At 40.4% G+C, this 15868-nt stretch overlaps 1 protein-coding gene across 1 annotated transcript in view; it reads right to left on the reverse strand.

The window, feature by feature from the left end:
• The window catches only part of LOC121106914 (carnitine O-palmitoyltransferase 1, muscle isoform-like), a 39573-nt gene that overhangs the window by 275 nt on the left and 23430 nt on the right, over positions 1–15868 (reverse strand). The window lies entirely within an intron of this gene.

Here is a 15868-nt window from a genome sequence, read left to right on the forward strand (position 1 = left end):
GCGTACTGCCGTCTCGAGAACCGCGCATGCGTATAGCCGTCTGTAATGTCAAGCACGCGTACTGCGGTCTCGCGGACAGCGCATGCGTACGGCAGTCTCAACGCTCGAGCATGCGTACTGCACTCCCGAGGCTCGCGCTTGCATACTGCCGTCCATAATGTCGCGCATGCATAGTACCGTCTCGCAAATCCCCCATTTAACTTGAATGGGGAATTGGCGAAGAGAAAACGCGTGAATTTTGCTTAAATGGGGGATTCTCGAAGAGAAAACACGTGATTTTCAAGTTAAATGGGGGATTCTCAAAGAGAAAACGCGTGATTTTCACATGAACGGGGGATTTGCAAAGAGAAAACGTGTGATTTTTGGCTTAAGTGGGGGATTCTCGAAGAGAAAACGCGTGATTTTCGGGTTAAATCGGGGATTTGTGAAAAGAAAATGCGTGATTTTTGGGTTAAATGGGAGATTCTTGAAGAGAAAACGCGTGATTTTCTCATAAATGAAGGATGTGCAAAGAGAAAACGCAGGATTTTCGCTTAAATGGGGGATTTCCGAAGAGAAAATGCATGATTTCCGCTTAGATGTGGGATTTCTGAAGAGAAAACTCGTGATTTTTGGTTAAATGGGGGATTCTCGAAAAGAAAACGCATGAGTTTTGCTTAAATCGGGGATTTCACAAAGAGAAAACGCGCGACTTTCGTTTAAATGAGGGATTCTCAAAGAGAAAACGTGGGATTTTCAAGTTAAATGGGGGATCTGCGAAGAGAAAACGCGTGATTTTCGGGTTAAATGGGAGATTTCCGAAGAGAAAACGCGTGATTTTCGGGTTAAATGGGGGATTCTCGAAGAGAAACCGTGTGATTTTTAGGTTAAATGGGGGATTTACGAAGAGGAAACGCATGATTTTCGCTTAAATGGGGGATTCTTGAAGAGAAAACACATGATTTTGGGGTTAAACGGGGGATTCTCGAAGAGAAAATGCTTGATTTTCGGTTTAAATGGGGGATTCTGGAAGAGAAAACGCGCGATATTCGCATAAATGAAGGATTTGCGAAGAGAAAACGCGTGATATTCGCTTAAATGGGGGATTCTCAAAGAGAAAACGCGTGACTTTCAGGTTAAGTGAAAATCACGTCTTTTCTCTTCACAAATCCCTCATTTAACTTGAAAATCATGCGTTTTCTCTTCAAGAATCCCACATTTAAGCGAAAATCACGCGTTTTCTCTTCGCAAATCCCCCGTTTATCCCCAAAATCACGCGTTTTCTCTTCGCAAATCCCCCATTTAACCCCAAAATAACGCGTTTTTTCTTCACAAATCCCCCATTTAAGCGGAAATCACGCGTTTTCTTTTTGAAAATCCCCCATTAATGCAAAAACCACGCATTTTCTCTTCGCAAATCCCACATTTAAGCGGAAATCACGTGTTTTCTCTTCAAGAATCCCCCATCTAAGCGAAAATCACGTGTTTTCCCTTCGAAAATCCCCTATTTAAGCAAAAATCACGCGTTTTCTCTTCGAGAATCCCCCATTTAAGCAAAAATCACGCGTTTTCTCTTTGAGTATTCCCCATTTAACCCGAAAATCACGCGATTTCTCTTTGAGAATCCCAATTGAACACGAAAATCACGCGTTTTCTCTTCGAGAATGTCCAATTTCACCTGAAAATCACGTGTTTTCTCTTCGCAAATCCCCCATTTAAGCGAAACTCACGTCTTTTCTCTTCACAAATACCCCATTTAAGCGAAAATCACGCGTTTTCTTTTCGAGAACCCCCCATTTACTCCGAAAATCACGCGTTTTCTCTTCGCAAATCCCCATTTAAGCGAAAATCACGCATTTTCTCTTGGAGAATCCAACATTTAAGCAAAAATCATGTGTTTTCTCTTCGAGAATCCCCCATTTAAGCAAAAAATCATACGTTTTTTCTTCTAACATCCCCGATTTAAGCAAAATCACGCGCTTTCTCGTCGAGAATCCCTAACTTTACCCGAAAATCACGTGCTTTCTCTTTGAAAATCCCCCATGTAAGTGAAAAGCATGCGTTTTCTCTTCGAGAATTTCCCATTTAAGTGAAAATCATACGTTTTCTCTTCCAAAGCCCCCAATTAAGAGAAAATCACACGTTTTCTCTTTGAGTATTCCCCATTTAACCCGAAAATCACGCGATTTCTCTTCGAGAATCCCAATTGAACACGAAAATCACGCGTTTTCTCTTCGAGAATGTCCAATTTCACCTGAAAATCACGTGTTTTCTCTTCGCAAATCCCCCATTTAAGCGAAACTCACGTCTTTTCTCTTCACAAATACCCCATTTAAGCGAAAATCACGCGTTTTCTTTTCGAGAACCCCCCATTTACTCCGAAAATCACGCGTTTTCTCTTCGCAAATCCCCATTTAAGCGAAAATCACGCATTTTCTCTTGGAGAATCCAACATTTAAGCAAAAATCATGTGTTTTCTCTTCGAGAATCCCCCATTTAAGCAAAAATCACGTTCTTTCTTTTCGAGAATCCCCCATTTAAGCAAAAAATCATACGTTTTTTCTTCTAACATCCCCGATTTAAGCAAAATCACGCGCTTTCTCGTCGAGAATCCCTAACTTTACCCGAAAATCACGTGCTTTCTCTTTGAAAATCCCCCATGTAAGTGAAAAGCATGCGTTTTCTCTTCGAGAATTTCCCATTTAAGTGAAAATCATACGTTTTCTCTTCCAAAGCCCCCAATTAAGAGAAAATCACACGTTTTCTCTTTGAGTATTCCCCATTTAACCCGAAAATCACGCGTTTTCTCTTCGAGAATCCCCCATTTAAGCAAAAAACACGTGTTTTCTCTTAGAGAATCCCCCATTTAAGCAAAAAAACACGTGTTTTCTCTTCGCAAATCCCCCATTTAAGCGAAACTCACGTCTTTTCTCTTCACAAATACCCCATTTAAGCGAAAGTCACGCGTTTTCTCTTCGCAAATCCCCCATCTAAGCGAAAGTCACGCGTTTTCTCTTTGAGAATCCCCCATTTAAGCGAAAATCACGCATTTTCTCTTCGCAAATCCCCCACTTAAGTTGAAAATCTCGTGCTTTCACTTCGAGAATCCCCCATTTAACCCGAAAATCATGTGTTAGGACTTTGCGATTCCCCCATTTAAGCGAAATTCATGCGTTTTCTCTTCAAAAATCCCCCATTTAACCCTAAAATCACGCACTTTCCATTTGCAAATCCCCCATTTATGTGAAAATCATGCGTTTTCTCTTCCGAAATCTTCCATTTCACCCAAAAATCACGAGCTTTCTCTTCGAGAATCCCTTGTTTAAGTGAAAATCATGTGTTTTCTCTTCAATAATCCCCCATTTTTGCCGAAAATCACACGTTTTCTCTTCGAGAATCCCCCATTTAAGCAAAAATCACATGCTTTCTCTTTGCAAATCCCCCATTTAACCCGAAAGTCACGCGATTTCCCTTTGCGAATCCCCCATTTATGCCAAAATCACGCGTTTTCTCTTCTGAAATCCCCCATTTAACCCAAAAATCACGCGCTTTCTCTTCGAGAATCCCCTATTTTACCCGAAAATCACGTGTTTTCTCTTCGGGAATCCCCCATTTAAGCAAAAATCACGCGCTTCCTCTTCGAGAATCCCCCTTTTAAGCGAAAATAATACATTTTTTCTTTGAAAATCCCCCATTTAACCCGAAGACCACGCATTTTGTCTTTGAGAATCCCACATTTAAGCGAAAACCGTGTGTTTTCTCTTCAAGAATCCCCCATGTAAGCAAAAATCATACGTTTTTTCTTCCAAAATCCCCCATTTAAGCGAAAATCACGCGCTTTCTCTTTGAGAATCCCCCATTTAAGCAAAAATCATATGTTTTTTCTTCTAAAATCCCCCATTTAACACAAAAATCACGTGCTTTCTCTTTGAGAATCCCCCATTTAAGCAAAAATCACGCGTTTTCTTTTCGGAAAACCCCCATTTAACCTGAAAATCACGCGTTTTCTCTTCGAGAATCCTCCTTGTAAACGAAAATCACGAACATTCTCTTCGATAATCCCCCGTTTTAGCTGAAAATCACGTTTCTTCTCTTCGAGAAATACCCATTTAAGCAAAAATCACGCCTTTTCTATTCGAGAATCCCTCATTTAAGCAAAAATCATACGTTTTCTCTTCAATAATCCCCCTTTTAACCCGAAAATCATGAGTTTTCTCTTTGAGAATCCCCCATTTAACCCAAAAATCATGTGATTTCTCTTCGCAAATCCTTCATTTTACCCAAAAACCACGCGCTTTCTCTTTGGAAATCCTCATTTAACTCGAAAATCACGCGCTTTCTTTTTGAGAATCTCCCACTCAACCCGAAAATCATGCATGTCCTTTTGAGAATCCCCCATTTAACCCCAAAATCACGCGTTTCCTCTTCGGAAACCCCCCATTTAGGCAAAAATGCCGCGTTTTCTCTTCAGAAAACCCCCATTTAACCCGAATATCACGTGTTTTCTCTTCGAGAATCCCCCATTTAACCCGCAAATCATGAGTTTTCTCTTCGAGAATCCCCCATTTAAGCGAAAATCACGCGTTTTCTCCTTGGAAATCCCCCATTTAAGCAAAAATCACACGCTTTCTCTTCGAGAATTCCCCATTTAAGCAAAAATCATACGTTTTTTCTTCCAAAGCCCCCAATTAAGAGAAAATCACACGTATTCTCTTTGGAAATCCACATTTAACTTGAAAATCACGTGCTTTCTATTTGAGAATCCCCCACTTAACCCGAAAATCAGGCATTTTCTTTTCGAGAATCCCCCATTTAACCCGAAAATCACGCGTTTCCTATTTGAAAACCCGCCATTTAAACAAAAATGCCACATTTTCTCATCAGAAAACCCCCATTTAACCCGAATATCACGTGTTTTCTATTCGAGAATCCTTCATTTAAGAAAAAATCATGCGTTGTCTCTTCGCAAATCCCCCATTTTACCCGAAAATCACGCGCTTTCTTTTCGAGAATCCCCCATTGAACCCGAAAATCACGCATTTTCTCTTCAAGAAACCCCCATTTAACCGGAAGACCACGCGTTTTCTCTTTGAGAATCCCACCTTTAAGCGAAAGTTGTGCATTTTCTCTTCAAGAATCCCCCATTTTACCCGAAAATCACGCGCTTTCTCTTCGAGAATCTCCCATTTAAGCAAAAATCACGTGTTTTCTCTTCGAGAATCCCCCATTTAAGCAAAAATCATACGTTTTTTCTTCCAAAATCCCCCATTTATGCAAAAATGCCGCGTTTTCTCTTCAGAAAACCCCCATTTAACCCGAATATCACATGTTTTCTCTTCGAGAATCCCCCATTTAAGCAAAAAACACGTGTTTTCTTTTCGGAAAACCCCCATTTAACCCGAAAATCACGCGTTTTCTCTTCGAGAATCCCCCATTTAAGCAAAAAACACGTGTTTTCTCTTACAGAATCCCCCATTTAAGCAAAAAACACGTGTTTTCTCTTCGCAAATCCCCCATTTAAGCGAAAATCACGCATTTTCTCTTCGCAAATCCCCCATTTAAGCGAAAGTCACGCATTTTCTCTTCGCAAATCCCCCATCTAAGCGAAAGTCACGCGTTTTCTCTTTGAGAATCCCCCATTTAAGCGAAAATCACGCATTTTCTCTTCGCAAATCCCCCACTTAAGTTGAAAATCTCGTGCTTTCACTTCGAGAATCCCCCATTTAACCCGAAAATCATGTGTTAGGACTTTGCGATTCCCCCATTTAAGCGAAATTCATGCGTTTTCTCTTCAAAAATCCCCCATTTAACCCTAAAATCACGCACTTTCCATTTGCAAATCCCCCATTTATGTGAAAATCATGCGTTTTCTCTTCCGAAATCTTCCATTTCACCCAAAAATCACGAGCTTTCTCTTCGAGAATCCCTTGTTTAAGTGAAAATCATGTGTTTTCTCTTCAATAATCCCCCATTTTTGCCGAAAATCACACGTTTTCTCTTCGAGAATCCCCCATTTAAGCAAAAATCACATGCTTTCTCTTTGCAAATCCCCCATTTAACCCGAAAGTCACGCGATTTCCCTTTGCGAATCCCCCATTTATGCCAAAATCACGCGTTTTCTCTTCTGAAATCCCCCATTTAACCCAAAAATCACGCGCTTTCTCTTCGAGAATCCCCTATTTTACCCGAAAATCACGTGTTTTCTCTTCGGGAATCCCCCATTTAAGCAAAAATCACGCGCTTCCTCTTCGAGAATCCCCCTTTTAAGCGAAAATAATACATTTTTTCTTTGAAAATCCCCCATTTAACCCGAAGACCACGCATTTTGTCTTTGAGAATCCCACATTTAAGCGAAAACCAGTGTGTTTTCTCTTCAAGAATCCCCCATGTAAGCAAAAATCATACGTTTTTTCTTCCAAAATCCCCCATTTAAGCGAAAATCACGCGTTTTCTCTACTCAAATCCCCCATTTAACCCAAAAATCACGCGTTTTCTCTTCGAGAATCCCCCATTTAACACAAAAATCACGCGCTTTCTCTTCGAGAATCCCCCATTTAAGCAAAAATCATATGTTTTTTCTTCTAAAATCCCCCATTTAACACAAAAATCACGTGCTTTCTCTTTGAGAATCCCCCATTTAACACAAAAATCACGCGTTTTCTCTTCGAGAATCCTCCTTGTAAACGAAAATCACGAACATTCTCTTCGATAATCCCCCATTTAACCCGAATATCACGTGTTTTCTATTCGAGAATCCTTCATTTAAGAAAAAATCATGCGTTGTCTCTTCGCAAATCCCCCATTTTACCCGAAAATCATGCATTTTCTTTTCGAGAATCCCCCATTTAACCCGAAAATCACGCATTTTCTCTTCAAGAAACCCCCATTTAACCCGAAGACCACGCGTTTTCTCTTTGAGAATCCCACCTTTAAGCGAAAGTTGTGCATTTTCTCTTCAAGAATCCCCCATTTAACCCGAAAATCACACGTTTTCTCTTCGATAATCCCCCATTTAACCCGAAAATCACGCGTTTTCTCTTCAAAAATCTCCCATTTAAGCGAATATTATGCGTTTTCTCTACAAGAATCCCGCATTTATCCCGAAAATCACGCATTTTCTCTGCGCAAATCCCTCATCTTAGCGAAAATCACGCGTTTTTTCTTTGAGAATACCCCGCTTAACCCAAAAATCACACGTTTTCTCTTCAGTAAAACACCACTGAAGCGAAAATCTCCCATTCTCTGTTCGAGAATCCCCCATTTAACCCGAAAATCACACGTTTCCTATTCGCAAATCCCCCATTTAAGCGAAAATCACACGTTTTCTCTTTGAGAATCCCCCACTGAAGCGAAAATCACGCGTTTTCTATTCGGAAATCCCCCATTTAACCCGAAAATCCCGCGTTTTCTCTTCGGGAATCCCCCATTTAACCCGAAAATCACGCGTTTTCTCCATGGAAATCACCCATTTAAGAGAAATCACGTGTTTTTTCTTCGGAGATCCCCCATTTAAGCGAAAATCACGCACTTCCTCTTCGCAAATCCCACATTTAAGTGAAAATCATGCGTTTTTTCTTCGAGAATCCCCAATTTAATCCGAAAACCACACGTTTTCTCTTCGAGAATCCCCCATTTAAGCAAAAATCACGCGTTTTCTCTTTGAGAATCCCTCATTTAACCCGAAAATCATGCGTTTTCTCTTTGAAAATCCGCCATTTAACTGAAAATCACGCGTTTTCACTTCGAGAATCCTCCATTTAACCCAAAAATCACGCATTTCTCTTTGATAATCCGCCATTTAACTTGAAAAACACGCGGTTTCTATTTGGAAATTTGCCATAAGAGAAAATCCCGCGCTTCCTCTTCACAAATCCTTCATTTAAGCGAAAATCAGGTGGTTTCTCTTCGAGAATCCCCCATTTATCCCGAAAATCACGCGTTCTCTCTTTGGATATCCTTCATTTAAGCAAAAATCACGCGTTTTCTATTCTAAAATCCCCCTTTTAACCCGAAAATCACATGCTTTCTCTTCGGGAATCCCCCATTTAAGCAAAAATCACGCGTTTTCTCTTCGGGAATCCCCCATTTAAGCCGAAAATCACGCGTTTTCTCTTCGGGAATCCCCCATTTAACCCGAAAATCACGCGTTTTCTCCATGGAAATCACCCATTTAAGAGAAATCACGTGTTTTTTCTTCGGAGATCCCCCATTTAAGCGAAAATCACGCACTTCCTCTTCGCAAATCCCACATTTAAGTGAAAATCATGCGTTTTTTCTTCGAGAATCCCCAATTTAATCCGAAAACCACACGTTTTCTCTTCGAGAATCCCCCATTTAAGCAAAAATCACGCGTTTTCTCTTTGAGAATCCCTCATTTAACCCGAAAATCATGCGTTTTCTCTTTGAAAATCCGCCATTTAACTGAAAATCACGCGTTTTCACTTCGAGAATCCTCCATTTAACCCAAAAATCACGCATTTCTCTTTGATAATCCGCCATTTAACTTGAAAAACACGCGGTTTCTATTTGGAAATTTGCCATAAGAGAAAATCCCGCGCTTCCTCTTCACAAATCCTTCATTTAAGCGAAAATCAGGTGGTTTCTCTTCGAGAATCCCCCATTTATCCCGAAAATCACGCGTTCTCTCTTTGGATATCCTTCATTTAAGCAAAAATCACGCGTTTTCTATTCTAAAATCCCCCTTTTAACCCGAAAATCACATGCTTTCTCTTCGGGAATCCCCCATTTAAGCAAAAATCACGCGTTTTCTCTTCGGGAATCCCCCATTTAAGCCGAAAATCACGCGTTTTCTCTTCGGGAATCCCCCATTTAAGCGAAAATCCCGCGCTTCCTCTTCGCAAATCCTTCATTTCAGCGAAAATCAGGTGGTTTCTCTTCGAAAATCCCCCATTTGACCCGAAAATCACGCGTTTTCTCTTCGAGAATCCCCCATTTAAGCGAAAATCATGCAATTTCTCTTTGATAATCACCCATTTAACTTGAAAATCACACGATTTCTATTTGGAAATTTGCCATCAGCGAAAATCACGCGCTTCTGCTTCACAAATCCTTCATTTAAGTGAAAATCAGGCGTTTTTTTCTTCAAGAATCCCCCACTTAACCTGAAAATCAGGTTGTTTCTCTTCAAGAATCCCCCATTTACGCGAAAATCACGCTCTTCCTCATCGCAAATCCCACATTTAAGTGAAAATCAGGTGGTTTCTCTTTGAGAATCCCCCTCTTAACCCGAAAATCACGCATTTTCTCTTTGCAAATCCGCCATTTAAGCGAAAATCACGCGTTTTCTCTTCTGGAATCCCCCATTTAAACCAAAAATCACACTGTTTTCTCTTCGGGAATCCCCCATTTAAGCCGAAAACCACGCGATTTCTCTTCGCAAATCTCCCATTTAAGCGAAAATCACGCTGTTTCTCTTCGCAAATCCCCCAGTTAAGCGAAAATAACGCGTTTTCTATTCGGAAATTCCCCATTTAACCCGAAAATCACGTGTTTTCTCTTCCAGAATCCCCCATTTAAGATAAATCATGTGTTTTTCCCTCGGAAATCCCCCATTTAAGCGAAAATGCGGCGTTTTTTTTCCTCAAGAATCCCCCACTTAACCCGAAAATCTGGTGGTTTCTCTTCAAGAATCCCCCATTTAACCCGAAAATCACACATTTTCTCTTCCAGAATCTGCCATTTAAGAGAAAATCATGCATTTTCTCTTTGATAATCACCCATTTAAATTGAAAATCACGCGTTTTCTCTTCGAGAATCCCCCGTTTAAGAGAAAATCACGCGTTTTCTCTTTGAGAATCCCCCCTTTAAGCGAAAATCATGCGTTTTCTCTTTGAGAATCCCCCATTTAATCCGAAAATCACGCGTTTTCTCTTCGAGAATCCCCCATTTTAGCGAAAATCACGCGTTTTCTCTTTGAGAATCCCCCATTTAAGTGAAAATCATGCGATTTCTCTTTGATAATCACCATTTAACCCGAAAATCACGCGTTTTCTATTCGGAAATTATCCATTTAACCCGAAAATCACGCATTTTCTCTTCAAGAATCCCCCATTTAAGTGAAAATCATGCGTTTTCTCTTCGAGAATCCCCCATGTAGGTGAAAATCACGCATTTTTTTCTTCAAGAATCCACCTCTTAACCCGAAAATCAAATTGTTTCTCTTTGAGAATCCCCCATTTATCCTGAAAATCACGCGTTTTCTCCTCGCAAATCCTTCATTTAAGTGAAAATCACGCGTTTTCTCTTCGAGAATCCCTCATTTAACCCGAAAATCACGCGTTTTCTCTTCGCAAATCCCCCATTTAACCCACAAATCACATGTTTTCTCTTCAAAAATCCCCCATTTAATCGAAAATCACGCGTTTTCTATTAGCAAAACGTCCATTAAGTGAAAATCACATGCTTTCTCTTCAAGAATCCCCCATTTAACCCGAAAATCACACGTTTTCTCTTCGATAATCCCCCATTTAACCCGAAAATCACGCGTTTTCTCTTCAAAAATCTCCCATTTAAGCGAATATTATGCGTTTTCTCTACAAGAATCCCGCATTTATCCCGAAAATCACGCATTTTCTCTGCGCAAATCCCTCATCTTAGCGAAAATCACGCGTTTTTTCTTTGAGAATACCCCGCTTAACCCAAAAATCACACGTTTTCTCTTCAGTAAAACACCACTGAAGCGAAAATCTCCCATTCTCTGTTCGAGAATCCCCCATTTAACCCGAAAATCACACGTTTCCTATTCGCAAATACCCCATTTAAGCGAAAATCACACGTTTTCTCTTTGAGAATCCCCCACTGAAGCGAAAATCACGCGTTTCCTATTCGGAAATCCCCCATTTAACCCGAAAATCCCGCGTTTTCTCTTCGGGAATCCCCCATTTAACCCGAAAATCACGCGTTTTCTCCATGGAAATCACCCATTTAAGAGAAATCACGTGTTTTTTCTTCGGAGATCCCCCATTTAAGCGAAAATCACGCACTTCCTCTTCGCAAATCCCACATTTAAGTGAAAATCATGCGTTTTTTCTTCGAGAATCCCCAATTTAATCCGAAAACCACACGTTTTCTCTTCGAGAATCCCCCATTTAAGCAAAAATCACGCGTTTTCTCTTTGAGAATCCCTCATTTAACCCGAAAATCATGCGTTTTCTCTTTGAAAATCCGCCATTTAACTGAAAATCACGCGTTTTCACTTCGAGAATCCTCCATTTAACCCAAAAATCACGCATTTCTCTTTGATAATCCGCCATTTAACTTGAAAAACACGCGGTTTCTATTTGGAAATTTGCCATAAGAGAAAATCCCACGCTTCCTCTTCACAAATCCTTCATTTAAGCGAAAATCAGGTGGTTTCTCTTCGAGAATCCCCCATTTATCCCGAAAATCACGCGTTTTCTCTTTGGATATCCTTCATTTAAGCAAAAATCACGCGTTTTCTATTCTAAAATCCCCCTTTTAACCCGAAAATCACATGCTTTCTCTTCGGGAATCCCCCATTTAAGCAAAAATCACGCGTTTTCTCTTCGGGAATCCCCCATTTAAGCGAAAATCACACGTTTTCTCTTTGAGAATCCCCCACTGAAGCGAAAATCACGCGTTTTCTATTCGGAAAACCCCCATTTAACCCGAAAATCACGCGTTTTCTCTTCGAGAATCCCCCATTTAAGCAAAAATCACGTGTTTTCTCTTAGAGAATCCCCCATTTAAGAAAAAAACACGTGTTTTCTCTTCGCAAATCCCCCATTTAAGCGAAAATCACGCATTTTCTCTTCGCAAATCCCCCATTTAAGCGAAAGTCACGCATTTTCTCTTCGCAAATCCCCCATCTAAGCGAAAGTCACGTGTTTTCTCTTTGAGAATCCCCCATTTAAGCGAAAATCACGCATTTTCTCTTCGCAAATCCCCCACTTAAGTTGAAAATCTCGTGCTTTCACTTCGAGAATCCCCCATTTAACCCGAAAATCATGTGTTAGGACTTTGCGATTCCCCCATTTAAGCGAAATTCATGCGTTTTCTCTTCAAAAATCCCCCATTTAACCCTAAAATCATGCACTTTCCATTTGCAAATCCCCCATTTATGTGAAAATCATGCGTTTTCTCTTCCGAAATCTTCCATTTCACCCAAAAATCACGAGCTTTCTCTTCGAGAATCCCTTGTTTAAGTGAAAATCATGTGTTTTCTCTTCAATAATCCCCCATTTTTGCCGAAAATCACACGTTTTCTCTTCGAGAATCCCCCATTTAAGCAAAAATCACATGCTTTCTCTTTGCAAATCCCCCATTTAACCCGAAAGTCACGCGATTTCCCTTTGCGAATCCCCCATTTATGCCAAAATCACGCGTTTTCTCTTCTGAAATCCCCCATTTAACCCAAAAATCACGCGCTTTCTCTTCGAGAATCCCCTATTTTACCCGAAAATCACGTGTTTTCTCTTCGGGAATCCCCCATTTAAGCAAAAATCACGCGCTTCCTCTTCGAGAATCCCCCTTTTAAGCGAAAATAATACATTTTTTCTTTGAAAATCCCCCATTTAACCCGAAGACCACGCATTTTGTCTTTGAGAATCCCACATTTAAGCGAAAACCGTGTGTTTTCTCTTCAAGAATCCCCCATGTAAGCAAAAATCATACGTTTTTTTCTTCCAAAATCCCCCATTTAAGCGAAAATCACGCGTTTTCTCTACTCAAATCCCCCATTTAACCCAAAAATCACGCGTTTTCTCTTCGAGAATCCCCCATTTAAGCGAAAATCACGTGTTTTCTCTTCGAGAATCCCCCATTTATGCGAAAATCACACGTATTCTCTTCGCAAATCCCCCATTTGACCCAAAAATCACGCGTTTTCTCTTTGAGAATCCCCCATTTATGCGAAAATCACACGTATTCTCTTCGCAAATCCCCCATTTGACCCAAAAATCACGCGTTTTCTCTTCGAGAATCCCCCATTTAAGCGAAAATCACGCGTTTTCTCTTCGAGAGCCCCCATTTAACCCGAAAATCACGGATTTTCTTTTCACAAATCCCTCATTTAATCGAAAATCATGCGTTTTCTCTTTGCAAATCCCCCATTTAACTTGAAAATCACGTGTTTTGTCTTTGCAAATCACCCATTTAACCCGGAAATCACGTGTTTTCTCTTCGAGAATGCCGAATTTAACCCGGAAATCACGTGTTTTCTCTTTGCGAATCTCCCATTTAAGCAAAAATCACACGTTTTCTCTTCGAGAATCCCCCATTTAACCCAAAAATCATGTGATTTCTCTTCCCAAATCCTTCATTTTACCCGAAAATCACGCGCTTTCTCTTTGGAAATCCTCATTTAACTCGAAAATCACGCGCTTTCTTTTTGAGAATCTCCCACTCAACCCGAAAATCATGCATGTCCTTTTGAGAATCCCCCATTTAACCCCAAAATCACGCGTTTCCTCTTCGGAAACCCCCCATTTAGGCAAAAATGCCGCGTTTTCTCTTCAGAAAACCCCCATTTAACCCGAATATCACGTGTTTTCTCTTCGAGAATCCCCCATTTAACCCACAAATCATGAGTTTTCTCTTCGAGAATCCCCCATTTAAGCGAAAATCACGCGTTTTCTCCTTGGAAATCCCCCATTTAAGCAAAAATCACACGCTTTCTCTTCGAGAATTCCCCATTTAAGCAAAAATCATACGTTTTTTCTTCCAAAGCCCCCAATTAAGAGAAAATCACACGTATTCTCTTTGGAAATCCACATTTAACTTGAAAATCACGTGCTTTCTATTTGAGAATCCCCCACTTAACCCGAAAATCAGGCATTTTCTTTTCGAGAATCCCCCATTTAACCCGAAAATCACGCGTTTCCTATTTGAAAACCCGCCATTTAAACAAAAATGCCACATTTTCTCATCAGAAAACCCCCATTTAACCCGAATATCACGTGTTTTCTATTCGAGAATCCTTCATTTAAGAAAAAATCATGCGTTGTCTCTTCGCAAATCCCCCATTTTACCCGAAAATCACGCGCTTTCTTTTCGAGAATCCCCCATTGAACCCGAAAATCACGCATTTTCTCTTCAAGAAACCCCCATTTAACCAGAAGACCACGCGTTTTCTCTTTGAGAATCCCACCTTTAAGCGAAAGTTGTGCATTTTCTCTTCAAGAATCCCCCATTTTACCCGAAAATCACGCGCTTTCTCTTCGAGAATCTCCCATTTAAGCAAAAATCACGTGTTTTCTCTTCGAGAATCCCCCATTTAAGCAAAAATCATACGTTTTTTCTTCCAAAATCCCCCATTTATGCAAAAATGCCGCGTTTTCTCTTCAGAAAACCCCCATTTAACCCGAATATCACATGTTTTCTCTTCGAGAATCCCCCATTTAAGCAAAAAAACACGTGTTTTCTTTTCGGAAAACCCCCATTTAACCCGAAAATCACGCGTTTTCTCTTCGAGAATCCCCCATTTAAGCAAAAAACACGTGTTTTCACTTAGAGAATCCCCCATTTAAGCAAAAAACACGTGTTTTCTCTTCGCAAATCCCCCATTTAAGCGAAAATCACGCATTTTCTCTTCGCAAATCCCCCATTTAAGCGAAAGTCACGCATTTTCTCTTCGCAAATCCCCCATCTAAGCGAAAGTCACGCGTTTTCTCTTTGAGAATCCCCCATTTAAGCGAAAATCACGCATTTTCTCTTCGCAAATCCCCCACTTAAGTTGAAAATCTCGTGCTTTCACTTCGAGAATCCCCCATTTAACCCGAAAATCATGTGTTAGGACTTTGCGATTCCCCCATTTAAGCGAAATTCATGCGTTTTCTCTTCAAAAATCCCCCATTTAACCCTAAAATCACGCACTTTCCATTTGCAAATCCCCCATTTATGTGAAAATCATGCGTTTTCTCTTCCGAAATCTTCCATTTCACCCAAAAATCACGAGCTTTCTCTTCGAGAATCCCTTGTTTAAGTGAAAATCATGTGTTTTCTCTTCAATAATCCCCCATTTTTGCCGAAAATCACACGTTTTCTCTTCGAGAATCCCCCATTTAAGCAAAAATCACATGCTTTCTCTTTGCAAATCCCCCATTTAACCCGAAAGTCACGCGATTTCCCTTTGCGAATCCCCCATTTATGCCAAAATCACGCGTTTTCTCTTCTGAAATCCCCCATTTAACCCAAAAATCACGCGCTTTCTCTTCGAGAATCCCCTATTTTACCCGAAAATCACGTGTTTTCTCTTCGGGAATCCCCCATTTAAGCAAAAATCACGCGCTTCCTCTTCGAGAATCCCCCTTTTAAGCGAAAATAATACATTTTTTCTTTGAAAATCCCCCATTTAACCCGAAGACCACGCATTTTGTCTTTGAGAATCCCACATTTAAGCGAAAACCGTGTGTTTTCTCTTCAAGAATCCCCCATGTAAGCAAAAATCATACGTTTTTTCTTCCAAAATCCCCCATTTAAGCGAAAATCACGCGTTTTCTCTACTCAAATCCCCCATTTAACCCAAAAATCACGCGTTTTCTCTTCGAGAATCCCCCATTTAACACAAAAATCACGCGCTTTCTCTTCGAGAATCCCCCATTTAAGCAAAAATCATATGTTTTTTCTTCTAAAATCCCCCATTTAACACAAAAATCACGTGCTTTCTCTTTGAGAATCCCCCATTTAACACAAAAATCACGCGTTTTCTCTTCGAGAATCCTCCTTGTAAACGAAAATCACGAACATTCTCTTCGATAATCCCCCATTTAACCCGAATATCACGTGTTTTCTATTCGAGAATCCTTCATTTAAGAAAAAATCATGCGTTGTCTCTTCGCAAATCCCCCATTTTACCCGAAAATCATGCATTTTCTTTTCGAGAATCCCCCATTTAACCCGAAAATCACGC

The sequence above is a fragment of the Gallus gallus genome, chromosome 16 (genome assembly GCF_016699485.2).
Source record: "Gallus gallus isolate bGalGal1 chromosome 16, bGalGal1.mat.broiler.GRCg7b, whole genome shotgun sequence".
NCBI lineage: Eukaryota > Metazoa > Chordata > Aves > Galliformes > Phasianidae > Gallus > Gallus gallus.